Source organism: Pholis gunnellus (assembly GCF_910591455.1).
Source record: "Pholis gunnellus genome assembly, chromosome: 11".
NCBI classification, from domain to species: domain Eukaryota; kingdom Metazoa; phylum Chordata; class Actinopteri; order Perciformes; family Pholidae; genus Pholis; species Pholis gunnellus.
Genome location: NC_136538.1, coordinates 9,464,751 through 9,486,776, shown reverse-complemented (window position 1 = coordinate 9,486,776; position 22,026 = coordinate 9,464,751). Strand labels below are relative to the sequence as shown.

General features: G+C 42.8%; 1 protein-coding gene across 3 annotated transcripts in view; it reads right to left on the bottom strand.

The window, feature by feature from the left end:
* macrod2 (mono-ADP ribosylhydrolase 2) overlaps positions 1-22,026 on the bottom strand; it is a 372,886-nt gene that overhangs the window by 308,412 nt on the left and 42,448 nt on the right. The gene's annotated exons all lie outside the window — the stretch shown is intronic.

Sequence of the window (22,026 nt, the reverse complement as noted above, 5' to 3'; positions counted from 1 at the left end):
CTGTAGAGAGATTGGACTCTAGGGTTTGATGAACCTCCCAGGCACCAGGGCAACAGAAAACTAATGACGAGGCACCATATGGAGGGTGGTACGGGCAGACCCTGATGGGGACAAAGCATATATACACACTGCTCCGGGCTCCAGGAAGCACACTTAATGACATGGCTGCAGCTCACCCCGGCATGGGCCCATGAAAAGGTACACATGCAAAGGCAGTAAAATAGCCTGTTAGCCCATTTTACAAATGCATCCAACAGAACATCTTTTGACAGCTAGTACAAAGTTAATGCATTTCAGATTATACACACTAGACTCCAGCACTGACCGTACTCCCACACAAAAGCACAAGTATTCAGTGTGTATCACAAAAAATATGGCAGACCCACATTCACACACCCACAAGCTCTTAACACAGGGAAAGCTTTAATTACAGTAAGGGGAGCCGCTAAAAGCTGCACACGCTATCCAAACCTTAAGTATACACTGAGCCTGCCCTTTACACTAAATATATATATCACATTCACTTGAAATCAAAGTAAACAGACGGTCTACTTTTAGAATACTGAATGGTAACAGTTTCCATATGAACTCTGTCAATAGTTTTTGGTTCTTTGACTGTTCAGGCTTAGTCCTGTTTTATCTGAGTAAAGTAAAGCTAAATGATAAAACCTTGGAATGTTGGTAATTTTTATTTTATTACTCCGAAGTGAACGAAGCCTCTTCGTCAGAGGTAACAGTTATCACACTTTTTATGGTGGCATTCTACAGACACATAAAATAAACACAATGTGCTATGATGTGTTTTCAGGTAAATTACTGAACAAAAAGACGCACCGTTTTCTCACTGCTATTAACGGCCTTCACAGCATCACATTCTCGCTGAATGAGAGAACCTCTTAAAGTGTTTCAAGTGTTAGTTTTGAGCCAGAAAAGGTGAAACAAACTGTACCGATGAGATCACTGCAAACTCTTCAGCTAGAACAACATTTTTTTAATGTTATTGATGAGCTTTTGGGATTTAGTTAATTACTCACACGGGTTTGTAGTGACTGAAGTATACAGACCATGAGCAAACTGCTCTCACATTTTCACTCACCTGTGTGATAAATTACAGTTTAGCCAAATGGTGAGAGGAGCGTGCTATTGTTGCGACTTTCACTAGAAATAACACATTAACCAGAGCAGCTTTGTGCAGTTCGGCTGACCAAAGTATGAGACAAAATTGATGAACCAGAGTGCCGGCGACCCCGTGTGACCTCACTTATCACTCATGACCCTCGACCCCTCTGTCCCTTTAAACAGTTCTTTAATCACTCTCATGTTCTCACCGAGGTCAGACAGGTCTTCAAACAACACAAGATGTCACATGCATTTGTCTCCTGTGTGACACACTCAGAACCTAATCATGTTTGTCTTTTTTGTAACCCAGAGATTAGGACTAATGGCGGCAGCTGCACTGTCTGCCCCGGGCCTATTGTAATGTACTGGTCAGCCCGTTGGTCACATTTGCATTCCTATAGATGCTCATATCAAAGCACCCCTGGATGACCCCACCGCTGCCAATAGCTGAGCATGGGTCTTCTCCGTCAACACCATTAGCACGATCGAAAAAAGAAAAAAAAAGCACAGGCTTTGTGACCCTATAACTGATTAGAGGTCAGTGAGTTACGGTCACACTCAGTTCAAGGAGCACAGGAGATGAAAAATGGATGCATATCAATGCCCCCAAAACACAGCCAGTCATCAGGGACTCTGATAGGCAACCTGTCCACCAAATGGATGCTTAGCTCAGGAGGAACCCCCCGGCTTTCATTACAGGCCACTCTAAGCAGGGACGCCAGAAATGATGGACAAAAACACTCGGAAGAAAAGGTCAGCTGTTTAGCTAATGGATTAATTGTCCTCAAAAGCATACAAAGGCTCACAGCGCAAGGTTAAGCCAATGAGTTGATACAAAGAGGACCCATTTGAGTTCTTTTGATTTGGTGTACTAACATGATTAGGCATGCTCAGTGAAGGCGCCTCAAAAATAACTGTACTAAATCAGAGAGCCTGCTCGGATTTGACACAAAGGAAAAAATGAAACACCAGCAATGTGTTGAGGAATTATTCAGGTTGAATATTATCGTCTCATACGACTAAATGGTCATAATGTGGAGAAAAAGTAGATGTCTCCTTTTGTTCTAAAAAGTGTTTACCACAGAATAAGAACACCTTGTTTTTCATCAACACAGACTAAAATGCCCAAAACAACCGCTCACTCAAAACAAAAATAAAAGGGGCGCTTGCTGCTCCCTCTCCCTCGCATCCTGTTGCACACAGCTTGCACATCAAACAGAGCCACGAGTTAATGGCCTCTAAATGCTGAGCAGAGTCGTGCTGAGGTCAGAAGCCAAACCGAGGCTCGGGGCCTCCCACAAAGTCTGCACCCTTGCCAATGAGTTAAATTTGCATATACTGCATGTGTGTGTGTGTGTGTGTTTGTGTGTAGAAGGGATACAAAAATGTGACTGTTCTGAATGCTCTGATGTAAACCATTTGCTCTCTACATTCATCCTCTGCCACAGTGCTTATGGTTTGTTCACATAGTTCTGAATCAAATCCCGTTTCTCATTCAAATGTGCTGTTATGAATGCAGACATGCTCGCGAGCGTCTAGGTGGGGTCCCCGAGGTACATGCTAATGAGAGTGTGTGATTGGAGAGGGAGCCTCAAAGACCTCTCAAAGAGACTTCTGACTGATCGTGTACATTTTGCAACGAACAAAAGGGAGGTGGGAGCCGACAGCCTGAGGGGACAGGATGTTTTTGATATTGAAGCCATCTTCATCACTCATTCGTGATCACATTTGACAACGAGAGGCTCATGCTAACCCATGAAAATGTCTACATGTAATTATGAAGGTTATAGAGGCTATAACTACTTGCCCTGTCACGTGAACGCCTACACGTTGTTCACACATCTAATTAACACAAATACAATTATGCACGCAAGCAGAATAACAAGAATACTACACCCCCCCTCCTCACAGTGGTCCCAAAACTGCCTTGAGACTTTGTTGCTCTCAGTCACAAGCGCAGTTGTTTTTGAGAGACGTATCAGTGTGAGTGATGTGCTCCAGTGTGGGGGTGTTGTCCGCACCACTCTGTCTCTGACTGGCTCCCCCCCTCCAGGCCAAGACCCTCTCCATCTCCTCACATTACTCAGTGACCTGAAACCACGGGGCCAAAAAACCTAACCGGCTCCTCCGTCTTCTTAATGAATCCAATTTTTTGCCTGAGAGCACAAGGCGTGGCCATACATCCATCGCAACTCTAAATTATGTGACATTAATATAAATTAACAGGAGCTACCGCCATCAAGACTGTCCCGCCCCACCATGGGTGGACGGTGACAACACATCTATATCGCTGCATGACGGCAGCCACTTGTTCTGTACCCCGAAAAATACAGAGTCAATAATCTCATTTAAAACCAGAACCAAAACAAAAGCAGAGGGGCTGATCGGTGTCCGTGCCATTACACTATGAATTATACACAATATGTTATGAAAACATCCATATAATTGACTCTGCTCTATGGCAGCCATTAATTCCTGTCCTCCATTAAGTGGTTTAAATGATCTTGTAAGAGGCCATACATCTCCTGATGCCCTTTATGAGATCAACACCACGTCCCCCATAGAACTTAATCGACCCTCAGTCCCATTTGTCCATGAAGTCTGATGCAGGGGAATAATTATTTCATTCCTAAAGGTTCTGAGGGATCCAACTTGTCCATTACCCCCAGCAGATCTGCAGCAGTGAGGCCAGGGCTCTTCTTCGATCCATTATCTTCTCTCGTTTATGTTCAGCCAGCTTTAAAACGTCAGTACAATATTTGCATGCCAATGTGCACCGGTCTGCAGCTCATTATTTTCAGATGTTGACAGCATAATCGTGTGCATGTTTAGTCCACTTTGCCAACACAACGCTTGCTACAAGTCGTACTGAACAGCAAGCCGAGGTTTGTCTCTGCGGTGTTTGTCTGCAGTGGTCTTGTTCACTTTCCGGGGGGGAAAACACAGAAAACGCAGCACCCTCGCATAGTCAGCTAATCAGTAGTGACAGTAAAACGCTCCACGCTACAGACACCACCGTCTTATCCAAGTCTACTGAATAACATCGATGTAACAAGAAGGTCAATGTAAACGATATCAATTACATTCGGAGGCTTCGATTCTCACGCTCATACGCCTGACTTTGTCCTCCCAAGATGTTTTGCAGAAGAAGGCCGAGCACAACTCCACCTCAGTGGGTCTGATATCCCGCTTTTGACAGTTTGACCTTCAGGCCAGAGCTCGGCCCATCGCTCCAGAGAAGTTTGTGAGTCTCCTCGTTCACTCACACAGCAGCTCCTCCGCGCCTCCGCCGCGAACACGCAGACATTTGCTCAAGGGTAGCAATGTTTTGGTAATTCTCCAAGAGGTGCGGAATTCGGCAGAGTCAGCATCTTTTAGGATCGTAAATACAACCTGTCACCATTCATCACGGCACCGGAAGGAAAGCGCAAACACTACAAGGCATCATTATTTCGCTGTCCTCAAGCACCTTGACATGAGGTCACCGCGACGCAGCAAAGGGTGTAACATCCCCGACCCGTAGGCCAACCACCACGAAGGGTTAACAACATTTCATGTGGCCTTGGTGTACTCGCACAGCTTCAGTCGGCTCCAGAACTCTTTGAGACAGAGTTGGTGGAGCTGACACGGCAGCGTTTGAACACGTGAACGCAGTTAGTGGGCTGTCTCCCGCTTTCAGAAGTGTGGAAAAGTGACAGCGCCGTCGTCCTGGAACTATACAAGTTATGCACACAACGCTGCAGCGGGCTGAGAGACTGCAGTTAGAGAAATACCACCCCCCCCCCCCCACCGCAACATCCAAACACACACACAGTGAAACACACAGGGGGGGGGGAAAGTTAAGAGGAAAAAGTTGGGGGGGAGAAGCCACCAATGGGCAGGGCAGGGTGGTGGGATGTGGGATTAATTAAAAGCTGCTGTCACTGTGGTGTGCTGGTGACACACAGCCACACGATTACTGAGATCTCTGTGTGAGAGGAATCTGCTCCCACAACTCATTTCCTCCCCATAGAGGGGGGAGCAAAATGGGACCGTCTGTTGTACACAATACAAAGAAAGAGACACTCATTTTTCATTTAAAGGAATTTGAGAATCCAAAAAGGAAGGAAAGGGCAGTGGGGGAGGGGAAGAAGGATGAGGAGAAATTATTTTGTTTTTGAATAAAAGCCTGCTCAATCTATTTCAATCGAGTGGTACACTGGGCTGGTGGGAGGGAGAGGTCAGAGGATCTAAGCCACTGTAATCCCGAGCTTGCCACTGCTTAAAACCTGCTCAAGTTAACATGCTGATGTGCGTGTCTATAGACACTGTGACACTCACGCGGCTTAAACTAACAGCTGGCAACGCGAGCATATCTAACTTTCCACTTATTTCTTGGGATGCTTAGTAATCCCTTTGTTGCGACCAATATACCGAACACAACTAATCTAGCGCTGGAATGGTATGTCAACATTTTTGAGAATGGAATAATAATTTAAGTCATTTATTAAATCAAGAAGGTCAAATATTCTCTGGTTCCAGCATCTGAAATGTCATGCTTTGCCGCTTTCACTCTTTTCTGTCGTATGGTCAAACAAAACGAGCCATTTGAGGATGCTGCCTGGGTCGCCGGCAGGTTTTTAATCATCGCTCAATAGTCGCTGCCTTATATTCATCCACAGCATAAACTATATGTTAAATAAGTCTGCAATGAAGCCATGCAAACATGGAAATCAAATATTTTAATTATAATGTTGAGTCAAGAAGTAAAAAAAAAAAAAGAATATAGAAATGAAGATCTAATTTAGGATTCATCCTTCTTTCTCAAGTTATTTCAACGCTTTTTCATCTGCTGACAAACTGGTTCTCAAAATGGTTCATGGAGCTGTAGCTTTAGGATGTTGAGCATTATAAGGACATTGCTGAAATATTCCCGGTTATTGTGTAGGAAACTTTGCAGCAGCACATGATGCCTTGGTAACCAGAGCTTGGTTGTCCTGGTCTTGTATGCGTTAGCCTCATCCAGCGCTAATGTTGGCACTTTTTGAGCGTTTTACTCCTGGATTGAGTGAATGCATGTATAGCCAGGTTAAAAAGTAAAATAAAAATGTCTTCTGAAAGACATCCCAGACATTCTAAGTGTTGTGAGAGTGAGACATACAGCAAGCAGGTCGGGGTGCTAAAGATTACACCCCAGCCACAGATGTCATTAACAGCAATTCTTCTTAAAGGTGAGAGCTATGGTGAGAGCAGGATACTGTAGACGAGGAAGACAGAAACGGGGCTTATTAATTCACACTTCACTCTTACTGTAGAGGGCAGAGAGTTGTGAATACACTGCGGAAGTTCAGGAAATAGTTATGTGCATGTACCTGATCTCAGTTTGGCATCCGTTTCATCAGGGGAAAATTATCACACTCAATAAATGATATCCACTCCCCCCCCCCCCCCCCCTTGTCACCTCACAAATTAAAGCTCTTCAGGAGTCGGATGAAAATTTAATAAAAGCAGGAGCTTTAAGGCTACTAATTATTCATCTCTTTTAATATGCAGACATTTCACTTAAACAAAAACTTGGGCTGGGGAGGAAAGTTTCCATTTTCAGAAAACACTGCTGGGAATGCTGGCAGGCCCATTCTTCATTATCTAATTATGCTGGATTATTATTAGCTAGAGACACAACTGACGGAGAAGACATACATTGATGGAAGTAGTGCACTAATGAAATCAGGAGATGCCAGGAAAGGCATGCTGAGCCGATGATGGTAATATAGAGGGATTCTACTTCTAACCAGAAGCCTAGCGCGTCGATTCAAAACACAAGAAAAACTAAAATAATTAGTTGTTGTTTTTTTTACAAGGGACAATGCTGAGCTTGAGGCAGACATACTCTGTATACATACGTCTGTCTACCACGTATTCCTCGGTGTTTCGGGTCAGCAGCATACGGCCAAATGTTCCCAGATTGTTGCTAATGTGACATGGGTGATGGCTTTTGTGTGGAGTCACCAGAAGTTGTCAATGGCACAACGAGCTTGGTCATCAATCACCCGGTCGCCTGGTTGTGTGTGCGCCTGACACAAGGGCAGGGTCGCAATGGGAGGGGGCGGAGCCCTGTAACATGGACTCTGGCCTCAGGAGCCCCAATGGACTTGAATGAAGAGGTCCCACACATTCATAGTTACCAGGTCACTAATCAAATCATGTCGATAGCCGGGGACAGCACACGGGACAACAGAATTCATTTAGCATCCCCTCACCTCTATTGTCTGTTTGCCAGGGCATCACTGGGGTCTGGGATAAATAAGTAACACCCTTTTCTTCTCAAATGATTTGAATCCCTTCAAATGAATAGCGTGCCTTGTGAGAGAGGCATGAATTAAACCACAATGAAAGTAGGTAATTTGGACCTTCTGACGAGATAGTTGTCACTGCAAGTATAAAACTATGCAAATGCAAATCATCGAGTGAGCCAGATGGTCATGGTTTTGGGCAAATTCACTTAGTCAGGCATAGGTAATGGCCCACATCAGAAATATGGCCAGAGAATTATTGTACAACACATTGAAAAAAAGAAAAAAAGGGGGCTGCGGAGGTGAGAAACTGTCCATCCATCACTGGAGGTGATCATTTGGTTATAGGTCCCCTGAGGTGACTAAACACAACAACCTGGCACTATGTCAGACAGGACCGTGTGGGCGCGTGTGTTGTCATTCATGCATACACCACAGCCCCAAGGGGATCCAGTGCCTTTGCAGTGGAGCATTTTAATTAATCCTGTGATGACAGAGCAGATCTGGCAGGTTATGTATGTCTTAGGGCAGGGGTGAGAGGGGAGTGAGGAGAGAGGAACACGACAGCGGGGTTAATGCCAAACCCACCAAAAGGCAGAACACAGCGAGCAGCAGGTCCACTCTTGGACAGGTGCTCTTTCTGGGGTCACCCGCCAACTCCCTAACCACACAAAGCCACCGTCTGTCGCCAGAAACGGAAAATCACATGGCCTCAGTTGACTCTGGTAAATGTTATGAATTTTTAATGAGTATAATCAAATCAAACATTTACTTATTGCTGGGTAAAAATGTACCAGTTGGCGGTTTGCTTAGATTGCTTGCTCATGTTCCATGACTCCTGGTCTGCAGTTCATTTGAGCAGCTTTAGCGTGTATTTGACAGAGTGGAGAAGATGTATTATCACCATGGGTTTCTTTGCTTTGTGAAATGTGTCATCAATGACCATTTGAGCCCACATTTCACACCAAGTGTGATTTGAATATAAAGTCGGCCATGCATTAACATGAACTAAAGAAATCCTTGAGAAATGTAAATCTTTGAGGGTGATTAATGGAAACCTTTAATCTGACGGCCATTGTTTCATGCCCTGTGTGTGGACCGTGGTGGGTGACTGCACACGCTGGCGGGGAAACTCGCCCATGCTTAATCATGTCCAGCCAGAATACTAAACACTGTGAAGGTGAACCGTGCGACCATGTCCCGATGTAGGAATTGTATTTCAGAGTCAAAATGAGAATCGTTTTAATCGATAAGTGCAGTAAATGCAGAAGAATTTGTCTTGGTGAAAAATATCTCGGCATGAAGAAATGAGAAAGTTTCATAGTAGTCGGAGACACTCGCAGTGTAAGGTCAACCGGCAGCACAAGACGTACATAAGGAACTATGGACAATAATATGAGTTATTTTCTCTGCCCATTATGAAAGCATGAATGCCATTGCTATTTCTCCCTTCAGTACATGGGGTACTCAAATGAAGAGCATCTGCCCCTCCAGCCCCCAAGGCTGCAGTCCTTCTGTCTTTCAGCCGTAGATTGAAATACACACGGGTCATGTGCAATAAGGCCAGTCATTACAACAGAAAAATACATCAATATTATAGGGCACGAGGCAACACTGCTAGAGACTGCCAATCAGCAGAACAAACGGCTCAAGTATTGACTGGATACTCAACCAAGACAATGGGCCTCATTGGATGCCTGTCATTTAAGAGACAGCAATTAGCTGCTTTTATAGCAGATCGCAAGAGGCTGTTGAAAAGAAGCAAAGGTTTCTCACTTAGCCGTTGTGAAATGAGAGAGACACGGAGGAATGTCTGTAGTGAAGGCCTCTTTTGTTGAGGCTCAAGTGCGCGAGTGAGTTTACTATACAGTCAGAGTGCTTCTTTCATACTACCACACCATCATGGTGGTACTTTAAGCTATGGAGCAAAAGATCGACAGAGAGAAGATTAGAAGAGAAAAGAAATAATTGTCAGAAGACAAACGGAGTGACAGACCATCAACCACACTAAAAGATGTAAAGTGAGGAAAAACAATTGTGATTTGTCAAATACCGGTATTGTTATTGAAAATGTAATTGTGATTATTTCTTACAAATTAAACTCCAGGCCTGTATTGGTGGTTCACATAGAATCCATTTAGATCAGTTTGTCTCATTGGCATAGAGCAAAGCAACAGTCACATAATACTAGCGACTCAAAAACGAACCTCAACGACATGCAACTCAGTCAGCCAATAAGCAGTAAGTCAATTAATTGTAGCAGGCTTTTGAAAAGGTTACCAATTGTGTTATTAGGACACTGCATTACTGATGACAATAACTTGATATTTCTAACAGCTACACATTTGTCCACTAATGGTTATAATGACAGAATGCTGCAGCTACCAGGCATGCTGGTCTTTGTTAGTAATGTTGATCATTAGGATACTCTCCCTCTGTCTATCTTTTCAAATCAAGATTATGAGTAGTGTTTCTTAAGGAAGCCATCTTTAGCGGATTGAAAATAGTGCAGAGACTGTAAATAGCATACTAAGAAAGAAAGGAAAATGTGAGCCCTCAGCTAGAGCGAGAGGACGACAAAAGATGTTAATGGAGGAGTGGAAGCCGCCACACACGGTGAGGAACATTATGGATACTATTCCAAACACGGGCCCCAGTGAGGGGAAAAGAAAAAATCAATGTAAACCTGTGAAAAACTCACATGGTGAAGTGCCCGAGAAGCAAAGTGTGATACATTAAAATCAGGGGATAATGGAAACAAGACCTTGTGATGGTCATTCTGGCTTCACCCTCCAGGTATACACTTCAAAATGTTAAGCTGACAATTCATTAAACTCCAGGGGTTTATCTTAGCACTAGGAGTTCTCCTAAATGGCAGGTTCCTTGCTAAGACTCTCCTCTTTTATCCCTCCATTATTCCTCTACGTTGTGACCTATTCAAGGAGCTGCTGAGATCAACTTTTACTAGAAAATGAAGAGAACTTAGAGAAATGGTTGACCTTGTTCCTGTTGTGCTTCATGAATGGACTTACTCATTATACCCTCAGCGACTGATTTATAATTCACCATAATAATCAAAGTACAATGAGACAGAGTTAATGCTGCTCTAGGCACCGTTAAGGTGATATTGTGTTTTTTGAACATACATGTCAACGATTAAGCCAGATCTTTTATGCGATGACGTGAACTGAAGTATTTACTGTTGGATGGTGCTTACAATCCTGCACACCTTCAGCACTGCACAATGGATTGTTCCCAGAGGCCCGGTGACAAAGATCACAGGCGTTACTGGATTGCTACCGTTAGTTGGTGAAGAGGGTACAGCTTTCTATTAAATATTGACCGTATGACACCGACTGTGATTGTTGACAGGAGGATTAGGAAGACCTCAGTACTACTAAAAACTATAGTCAAAAATGTTATAAATACTGCTTGTACAAACTCGGTAGTCCAATCAAAATAGATGGAAATACATTCTGTAGATTCATCACATTAATTGGTGCCAAGGCGTAATTTATAAAGTTATTCAATACGAACAGATTGAATTCTGTAAATGACTTTTTTGTAAAGCCCCCCCACCTTAGAGTATGTTCACTGTTGGCAGTAATTCTATAAATAGGTTCATGGTGACTATGTTCCCTGTAGGTCTATTATTCTACATGTACATTATGCTTCCTACAATAATAGGAACGGCTTTGTGAACTTTTGGATAAATACAGTTTTTAAGTTGTGATTTTGAAGAGCTACGGTTATTGTAATACTGGATCAGCCCAAATCTTTAATTTCTACACTTTTTTTAAATAGTATGAAGAATGTAAATGAAGTCCTTATTCAGACTCCATCTCAGAAACTGTAGCACTGCATCATTGATGTAGCATTTGGGAGTGTGATCAATATAACACTGATAACATACTATTGATACTAAGGATCATTAAAAGGACTGCTTTTGGGTTTTGCAGCACCCAAACACGAGTATCAGGGAATGTGACATTAGTAATCTGACCTGTAGGACACTAACCAAACAGAGAAATAATAGAAAAGTAATCCATGTAAGATTCTACACGAGGCAATCAGCACTCAGCCCACATTACCTTTTCTGGTGATGTTTTATGCTAATTTCATTAGCCGTTATTTATATTCTCATTATTAATTACGTGTCCTGTGATTTTGATGGCATTTAAAAAGTGAAAGTGAGACTGTGTCCAAATGAAGGTGCTAATGCTCCGATTGTGTTAAGATAATGTACCTGATGAGGCCATTTCACAGTCTGGCTTCATTTTAGCCGACAAGCTTCATTAGTCAGCCTCCAGAATGGCACTCAAGACTGCATGGCCAAACGGTTATCAACTGCTAAGAGCCATGCCGGGACCTGTACCACACACCATAAACCCTGGATATTAATTAACATCAGTTGTTCGCAGATTTTATTGGGTGATGCCTTTTTAATTGACACTCATACGACCGGTGAATTCAGAAGGTACACTTCGTTGTAGGAGGGCAAAAAAGACAAATTAAAGTCAATTAGTTTGAGGCGGACTGGAGGAGGAGATGGCCGTGCAGATGAGAGAGGAGCGGCCGGGCCACACGAGCTCCGGCTCAGACGAGCATCCAGACTGTGGGGAGACCCGCTGTCTGCCAATGTGAGATAAGGCCAGCACGGAGACTGTGGCGCACTGCCCTGCACTGTTGCTTTAGAAAATGGAGCGGAGAGAAACGGCCGGGGTCAGGCTTGCAGCCGGATCGGTTTTAAGAAAGCTCTATTACCGAAGAGGCCCTCAGATATGTGTAGAACAAGCAACTTTTGTTCTGTATTTACAATCTTGCTGGATTGCCTGGGATGAATTATAGAGTCTATTTTAGTTTGCAGAGGGGTGGATGAGGAGGTGAGCCAAGATGCAAGTGAAACCTCAGAAGCCTTGAGCCCCAGAAGCAATAGTTTGAGAGCGTGTTCTCCCGAAAGAGGCAAGAAGTCCCTGCCAGCATGGAAAAGCCGGGCGAGTGTGCCTGGCCTCAGCCAGAGCATCAAGGCCAGCTGGAGAGGGGAAGAACAAGGGATCCAGAGCAAGGATTTACAGGTGTTCCCACCAACACTGTGGCTTTTTCATGTATTACATTCGAGTATGTGGGAATAGCACGCATGCATTCTTAGCGGTTCTAACAAATACAAAAGAGAGACTGTGCAATCTCCCAAGATGAAACCTTGTCCTTAAAAGGGCTCTTTGATGGACTCACACCCCCTGAATCATCTCTTCAATAAGCAGAGTATTACTCGTCTGAAAGTATTATCATCACATCGGTGTGTGATACAATATCTACAGCAACAAAGGCAAAGTCCACAGTCAGCACATCAAACTCTCCCCGGCAAAGAAACTATGCTCGAGGCTATAACTTGCCAAATTGAAGATTTTGGAAAAAAAAAAGAAGCTTTAAATGGATCAAATCCAAAAGAGGCTTTGGCAGTAAGATGTGGAACAAGACAAACATTTGTAAAATACCAATAAAGGACTATTCTATCACCAGGGGATTATGGGAATGGGCAAGAATGTCTTGTACTGACATCTGTTAAATTGAAATATTTGGGCCTGCTGGCAAATGCACATAAAAACATAGTGGCCCGGCTTCTATCAGGTGTATATTACACACTTCCCATTTTATGTCATAAGTTAATATCTCAAATGTCAAGGACTTTTTTCTAATGCCTCCGATTCTTTTTTTGCATTGCTTCTTTTTTTATTATGTTTCTTTATTTCTAAATCAGATCTTATAACCATTTCTCACAGACTAAGATTTTAGAGGAAATGGTTCTCTACAGGCCCTGATGCCGACATTTTTCAGTTGAATCATAAAAGATTGGATATGTTCCATGTGTTATACTTTAGCAATTGTATTGTCATTCTAATAGTGCATGAATTAATTCAGTTATAATGTACATATAGGCCATTACAACACTGAGGGATGAGTTCATGTTCTTAATGTGCCGTCACAATACTTTAATAATATCTTATTTCATAATCATAAACCATTGTGTGTGAAGTTAAATGATTTTGTAATATAAAAAAAACTCTTGGACAAGTTGAACTAAACTCCTCGGTTATGCCTGTGGCAACAGGCCTTAATCAATCACCACCCTAATAAAAAACTAGCCCAGTGGGTCTATATTGTTTGGAATGAGGGATGACAATTCAATACTTTGTCAGTGTTCAGCTTCATCTCCAAGTCAGGGGCAATTAAAGTCAATCGCCCCAACTTCAGAAAGTGTTGGGGAGTCAGTGAGCATTCATTAAAAACAGAGACTTTAACAACTTAATAAGCAATGCAGAACCAATTAAGCAGGGGAATAGGTTGGTGGATAAATAGTGATAGAATATTTTATAAACATGGGACTGCAGGACCCGTCTTGCCATCAGGAAAACATTTAAGAATCCTATCTCTAAAGTGGTCTTGTTCCCGTTCTTAGTCAACAAATGTGTGTCTCCGGGAGACAGCAAAGGCACATTATTCTCAAGGCCAGCATTCATATGCAGCTCCAAATCCAAACATCCCCTGGGTCTTAACAGTTGTAATGATTTGGTTTTGTTTTCCTCTAACAGCCTTGTACACTTTACAATCTCGTATTAGCAGCCCAGGTATTAGACGGAGACAACAAGCAGAGAGCAGCGGTGTTACTGCAGTTGTCCTCGTGCAGTGTTTCATTGTGACAGGCGCGGCGTTTTCATATCTACAAGGACCATTAGGCAATTCATTTATGGTGCTGGTATTAATCACAAGATTTGGTAAAAACAAACCCTTTCATAGTCTTGAAAATCCAGTTTTACCTAATAACATTTGGTTATATGCTGTAATGTACATAATGAACTCATGGGAATGAGAGAGTGTCAAATGGTCCTTGCACCATGCAGTGAATGTGAGAATGTTGAGAAAGACTGATGTAGAGATGTGTGCAGGAGCATTTTAAAAGCATGGACCAACTACAACGGACACAAGAGCATGAATGTGCCAATGAACGGCAATCCATCCAACCAGTCGACACATCCTACTAAAATACAACAATGTGAACCTGCTGGTGGCATTAGATGAAAAGTCAGGCGATCACTAAGCATGACGGGCTATCATGAGCCTCTCTGCAACTGAAATGATCAACAAACGTATCCTTTGAAGCTATATTATCAATATTAGGAGGACAGTAATTGGACACAGCGGCATGTTTTGAAACTATGGCGTTGAGAGGCAGAACGAAGGTCCAACGAGGATCGGGACCCAGAGCCACTCGTGGTCTGCAGCATACAGTCATTAACCTTTCTCCAGCAGGGAGGGAAGGCTGCATGCCTTCTTCTTTCATTCCGTTCACACACTTCATTAACAAGCTCCCTTTCATAGACTAATTGCCATTTCAAATTTGCTCTTTGTTAATCAGATGCAGGTTTGACCCCACAAAGAGCTTCCATTGTGTTTACTTTTTGATAATATTGGTCCATGCAAATTAATTAGCACAAAACCACACTGTCCAAGGCAGGCCCTTACAAAAATGTGTCAGCAAGTAATTGAGTGCGGCTGCAGACACATTTGTGCTTTTTCAGTCGAACATAAAAGCGGGTGTCTTGCCTTGGATTTCTCTTCTGTTGGTGTTCCTAATTAACTCCTGTTTTCAGGAGGGATTTAAAATAGGCCAATGAAGAGACACGCTACAGGGAGGGTTAGAACGGCCTCCTCATCCAGTAAATTAACCTTGGCTGCCTTTTGCACCCAAAATGTAACAGGTTTCTAATCAATTTCTGGCTACAATGCCATTCACGAGCTTAGGAAAGGCACTCATGAACAAGAATTACGCCTGAATAACAAAGTGAACACTTATCACCAAAGACACCTTTCTCGGAAGCTGCCAGGGTACACATCCCCTGGTTCTGGTTGATGGTCAGACCACAGAATCCACAAAGAGAACAGCAACGATGTACAGTGTGTCCCCTCGGTGCCCGAGGTGAGTGAACCTCAGTCAGTGAAAGCCCATCTATCTACAGGCGTTCATATCAATGGGGGGTCTCTTCCAACAGCTGCACCCCCCCCCACAATCTCTTTCTGCAGTGTCTATTTGCAGCATCAGCACACAAAATGAGCACTGCAGTCATGCAAACAAACACAAACTCGCATGCTACGTGTCCCACTTGCGTGTTCCTCAGAGCTGCTGACTGCAGCCTTGTCCGTCCATTAAGTGCAAATTTAGGAGGACGGCGTCCGTGACAACACCGGCTGTGACATTGAGGGTGCATACGTTATACAGATTCAGCAACAGGGATTTTACTTCCTCCCTCCTCTCATCACCAAGGTGTAATTAAACAAGACAATTAATCTCCAATCCGGAGGATCTCCCATCTTGTAATAATCAAGGGTCAAAGAAGCATGTAACAGCCATAGCTCGTTTATCTCTACTGCAGTATGTTCAATGTTGTTACTCTGCATAGGGTTTTGGTATAGATGTACATACATCAGTGGTGGGCCGTCACAGCCAGCAGGCCTCACTGCTGGCCTAAACAGAATCACAAAGTTATAGCTATTTTATAATTTAATAATTTTTCTTAAATACACTACATGTATTGTCTTATTTTCTCATTGCACAGCTACGGTCTTCCTCAGTTGCTCTGCTTCCAGTGCAGCTTGTTTTAAGTAGAGCTTTTATCCAATCAGATTTCACCTCTGTATCTCTAGGTAAGAAGAGAGGCCTGCAGACTCACCAGTGAATCCATGTGCAGTTTAAGTGAATGGGGACGATATTGTTGATTGTCATAGTCTTCAACCAATCAGATCTTTAGTTTGACATATTGGGCGTATTCTTTGACATACCAGAGCTGTCTAGCTGGCCTACAACTACGTCAGCATTAACGGGCAGCTCAGTTTTCAGATGCAGCGCTGCAGTGAGGTGCAGCGTGTGCTGTGATTGGTCAGTGGGCGAGCACGTGACTATTTTACCTATCTTTGTTTTTTTAACACTCAATGGCTGAAGGGAGGAGAAACGGATTTGTGAGTTGGGATTTAACCGTGGGATTCAACCCTTTGTCAACAAAGAAAGGAGGATGGAGTTTGTCTTTAAGTGAATAGCATTTGGTAAGTCAACTGCGTTTGTTTTCTTACATCTAATATCTCAATGGCCTGTGCCCTCGAGTGTGTAGCAGAATGTGTGTTGCTGCAGGTCTGCTGGATTGATTTGTTGCCATATGAATATATGCGACTGGTTCTTGTGAGTTTGTTGTTGTCCTTGTGTTAATTATATAGATTTGGACTATATGCATTGTCCGTTAATTACGAAGCATACCATCATGCGCGGAGTTATTATTTGTTAAGCTAGTTTAGCTTAGCCTCCCAGAAGTGCGGGGCCTCAATGTTTTTTATTCTTGTTCCGGGTTCAGAGGTCACAAAGTCCGTTTTCTCCTACGTGAGCGCAGTCCACCGAAAACATTATATTTCCCACAGTTTAAGCTTCTGAATTTTCCAAATGCACTAGTATTATTCAAACTTATTGTTCGGTTCGTAAGCCTCCTACCGAACGGTTTAATACGAATACGTCTATTGTTACACCTCTAGAAACAAATAACTGTAGTTGTGGCGCCATCATGAGGTAATTAGGTGGTGTTTCAGCTGCAGGACAGCACTGAAGGCCCAGGTATAAAATGCATGGCCCCCCACTGACATACATGAAGAGTATATAGATGTTTGATTGTGTCTTGAAGATGAAGAAAAAGCATGTCATAGCCCCCCCCACACACACACACATAAAACCATAGAATGAGGTCACATCAAAACACCGGGGATATCTGGTCTACCACGTCAAGCACAGTGACAGAAATGATCAAATTAAACACGATCCTTCTATCCAACAGTCTAAAGGAGTCGGTCTCATTTTGATGAGAGGGGAGGGGAATATGAGCCATTTCTATCACTGCTATGAGCCATTTCTATCACTGCTTAATTGGCAGTGTTTGACTAACCTGCTGACACCAGTGAAGAACAGTCAGTGCTGAGACACATGAGTAGGACTGTCAGGGAGACGGGAGAGTCTGTCGTGGACATGAGTAACTCATCTCACAAATGCTAATAACATTTTTTAAACTACAAAATGGCAGACCTGGCTTCTTTTAAGTTGGATTGCACAACCAATTGTAAAGCAGTTCAGGTATATTATGGCGATATTGAATTTGTATAATCAAGACAAGCATACAGCGTTGAGAGTAATAGATTATCCACAGTGTGTATATGTATGTATGCACGCTTGTGTGTATATTTGTGTCTGTATAAAGTTATTATTTTGATACTTTTTTTTCTTCACAGTTAGAGTTCATATAAAGAAACATTTCTCATCTGCCCTTATTGCTCTACCAGTCTTGCATCCCAAAAAAAACACTTTAACAGCAATTAAAAAGAGTCTGTATTCAAATGAAACAAATACAATAAATGGTATTCTTCTATACTGCAGCATAGGAGTCAGGACAAAAGCTGTGGCCAGCTTCACAAAAGAAAATCATCTAACATGCTTTTTGTTTCTAAATCCAATCTACAGAAAAGGGTTGAATAAAATTAACTATTAATTGAAAAAAATGTAGTATTACATGAGCAATCAGTGCAATAAAAGACACAAAAAATTCAACATGAAGAAATACGCTCAATAGACATCACAGCTTACTGCGGCTCTAATTCTTCTCCAATTAAAGTTGAAGCTTTGTTTCAAGCAAAAATACCAAACATTTGATGCTTCTCCAATGTGAAGACTTGCTGCTCTCCCTCGTCTTACATTATGGAGAAAAAAAAACAGTTCAAGAAAACTCCAAATTTGAATATTGCTTAGAGGCATCAGTAATATTCTCAGCCGTAAAAAACTAAACTAAACTAAAATCCATTGATCCCCCTACTCGATATCAATATCTATGGCTGAAAATATCAGCAGCACACATGAAAACAAACATGACAGTTGTTATAAAGCCCCTATTTAAGAAGCGTGAAAGACCAAGCTGAGTTTGTAAAAGAGGTTTCTATTTTAAGAGAACCAGAATCCATCGAGTATGAAAACTCAACAACAAGGCTTTAAAATGAATGAAGCATTTGGTTTACGTTGTAATGGTTTTAGAGCGGCATCGTTACTTCCAACAAGAAAGATAATGTTATTAGAGGAAGTGCGTGCGTGCGTGCGTGCGTGCGTGCGTGCGTGCGTGCGTAAAAGCAACAGTGAATGTGAGCGAGATTGAAGGGAGATAGGTTTGAAGACTGTACAGTAAGTTGAGAATCTTGCAGCTAGACAAACATTTCCCAATTACCTTCCATGCAGGGTTTTCATTAAGTACTTCCACATAAGAGTCTGACTGGCTGCTCTTTGTCTCCACAGCCGTCTGGAGCTAATCAAATTCACAGGCCGTCTCAGAAGCCATCTCAGCCTCCCATTATCATTAATCTGGATGGCCATCTCATCGGCACCGTGGTTAACGAACAATGTTAGGGCTAGAAATTCAATTTTCTACAGTTAGCAATTGAATTGGTGATCAATTGTAGCATCTCATAGATGAAGGATTGTCAAAGCGGGGTCTTCCATTGTTCCATTATCAGAACGCTCAGATGAGCTCCTGAATCCCATTAATAAAGCGGCAGAGCAGCAGCTGTGCATCACGGACCAGCCAACACCGAAGCTGAACCTGTGTGTTGTTCCCACTGAGGGAGAGACGATGAGAATGACAAACCAAGACTGCTTTCACTCGAGGAAATGTAGCATCTTATAACAGCACACTACCTACAGTATGTAGTCACCACCGGAGGACGACTACACCACAAAGATTAATTTAATTAGATATATTGTATGGGGAGTAAGTGGTACAAAAATAGGAAATCGCATACTGTTTAAGTGAAGAAGGGATACGATTTATGTTTATTGTGGTAATGAGTGTTACTATCAGTGTAGGAAGGTAACATGACACAAAGCAGAACGTGTAATTGCATTACTTCTCTGGAGTGGAATAATGACAGGCATTACTGTTAGAATTCCAGTTTCACATTACAGTTGCAGACCAACCAACATCAAGGCCCCATTACTTGTCCTATAGATTTGAATTTTAATCATTACTCGTGTTATTTGTGTTGTAGCCCTGCTTTCCTTTCACCTCATTCCTGTTTACACATGCACAAACAAGACATGAGAGACAATGAGATGAAAAGGACAAGAAATGGCAGAGATGGGAGTGATAACGATTGAAACGTGCAGGTATACGAGATACTATTTTGAATTTGCTACAAGCTGGAACAGCAGCATTTTATGAGTGCTAGGGTTTAACAAAAAGTAGAAAAACAAGCACTTCTCCCAAGGAGACATTGTTAATGCAATCCAATTCATTACATTTAAAGAGAAGCAATACATTATACATGTAATGTTTTACTTTCATGACCTTGGCAGTGTTGTTTATCATGAAATTATACGAAAGTATGAAAAAGTAGTGCTTTTAAGAAAGGCAACGCTCCGAGTCCGACGGCATCCAGTAAGTGGGTCTGGTCGTGTGAGCAGAGGGAATAGAATAGATGTTTTGTGTTTCCTCAACGCTGCATAAGCTACACTGTCTGACTGCACTGGGGTCTATTGAGACAAAGTGGCTGCCAGAAGAACAGAAGACTAAAATCATGCTGCCATTTCTGCTTATATTGTTACACCTGCCCCAATGGATAGCTGCACCACTATGAAATTAAACCACAAGATGGGCCGTTGCGACATTTTGGCACAGTAGGCAGCCCAAACTGACATTAGCAACAAGTAGCGCTCCGGCGTGCTGCACTGTGTGCTGCACTGTGTGCTTGAAGCCACGGAGAGAAAGAGTTTAAAATTCCTCCACGAATCAGTCTTCCCTGAGATTGTTTCATTTTTCCATTAACAAAAACCTGCCATCAGAATAATTCACACACATATTGTGAGTGTTGTCACCCTCACAAGGAAACACAATTGAGTAGGAAGATATTCATTCCCAGAGTTTTGAAAAATGACAATTCACACCGAATATATCTACAACGGATAAAATGGATTTCACACACGAGTTGATTTCATCACGACAGACGTGCAACCAAAGAGAGAAGATGAACACGGACAACACAATGTCCCCAACACTGGTTTCCTTATACTACCCAGCGACCCTGCTTTTCATTGAACCCTTCAACTGTCCCAGAGAGGAGGGGGAGGGCAGATATGAAAGCACTTATTTGTTGGGCCTTTGTGCAGCGGACTTCTCTGTCTGTGCTCGTGCTGGAGTTACACACCAGCTCACCCGCATACTTGCGGTTGTTAGCACCCGTCTCTTAGTAACAGCACAAGGACAGCAACCCTTGCGGAGGGTCTTACTGTAGATGTTAGTGAGGATGTCGGATTCAAAGAACTGAGCCTGCTGCCTATCTCAGAGAAAACAAGAGCGTTAGTAAAATGTAACGGAGAGCCGGGGAAAATGTAAGATTTTTAGCCAACTTTTTATGCGTAGGGTGTGTTAGTGGTTCAGGTTAGAACAAAAAACAATGGTCCTATACAAAAAGGTGTACTTTCCTGCTTTATTTCTAGATGCGTGTGCTACATGAAGGGAGAATGGTTGCACCACCTGGGTATCCGTTTGCGTCAGCGTTCCCGTTATTGTACACAACAGGTTCAGTTCCACCCATTTCCCGGGCTTTTGTTTTGGGTAGTGTTCGTCACGGAAGATATAATAAGGTATGGAAAAATATGAAAAGCAGATGTGGCTGCCAACAAAATGGCATCCTCTACTCCTGCAACTTCTTTTGTTTTTTAAATTCCAGACAAGCAAGTGACACAAATGTTCCAGCGAAAAAGAACACATGTAATTACAATCAGAGGAGGGGACAGGACGTCCAGGTCTAAACTTCCAAAGCTTCATTGTCCTCAATACACAACACAGATATCACATTACTTTTCTAAATAAAAAAGGGGAACAAATCCTCTAGTTATTTCAGGAAAAATATATTTCAATTCAGGTGGCATATGGATATGAAAATGATCCATGTTTAATATATCTTACCATATCATTTTATCTGATTCAATGGAAGACGGGACTAATATTAACTGTCACACCAAACCAATTTTAATTTCATGCAGAATGTGAATATGCGTCATAGCTGAGGAGTTGGACACAGTGAAGAAGAGAAGCAGATGTCATGAGGGTGTGAGGGGGATGTGGGCAGAGACAGTGGCGTCCCTTCTCCTACTCTGTGGGACAGAGACTAAGACCCCCTTCGAGGACACTGTGAACTGATCCTGATTATCCCAGTGGGCCTAATCCTCTGAGGCCGGCACTCCCTGGCCGTGTCCCCCCCAAAAAAGACTCACTTCAGTGGACAGAGAATCCCAGACATTGTGCCCCTAAACTGTGAAAACTTTCCTCACAATGGGGACCGAGGAGGCAAAGAGACCCCAAAACCACCCTCCTTCCCTCATCTCCCCCACTACACTCCCCATCGTCACACTTGGGAAAGCAAAGGAGCGCAGCCTCATCCGAGGAATCCTGCTCAATATCCTGGGATTAGCTGCGGCCCCTCTCAGTGCCCCTTCTCTCCCTCCTGCTAAGGCTAATTCAGACTGAACTCGTCTGGCCGGGCCCTTTGTAAAAGCCCCACCACACAA